The sequence below is a fragment of the Eurypyga helias genome, unplaced genomic scaffold, assembly GCF_000690775.1.
Source record: "Eurypyga helias isolate BGI_N326 unplaced genomic scaffold, ASM69077v1 scaffold32900, whole genome shotgun sequence".
Classification (NCBI taxonomy): Eukaryota; Metazoa; Chordata; class Aves; order Eurypygiformes; family Eurypygidae; genus Eurypyga; species Eurypyga helias.
The window spans coordinates 1629-1942 of record NW_010224328.1 but is presented as its reverse complement, the minus strand read 5'-3'; positions in this window follow the sequence as shown (position 1 = coordinate 1942).

Below are 314 nucleotides of genomic sequence, written 5' to 3'. Positions count from 1 at the left end.
GGGATTCCGTGATCCCTCCCGGGGGCACGAGCATCTCTAAAAGCAGGGTGCTGCACCATCTCCGGTGCCTGGCATCAGTGTTGCCCTGGGGAACGCGGGGGCTGTCTCAGGAGAGGAGGTTCCCGCTGATCACGGGAGCACACCCAGGCGCGGAGGGGGCGATGACAAACCACGCTGAGGACGCGGCCTGCAAATTCTAAAACTGAGCGCAGAGTGTTTGGGCCGTAATTCTTTTCCCTCCTGCCTTCTCAGGTGCACTGGACCAAAGAGGAGAATTACATGTTCAGGCTCTCGGCGTTCCGGGATCCCTTGCG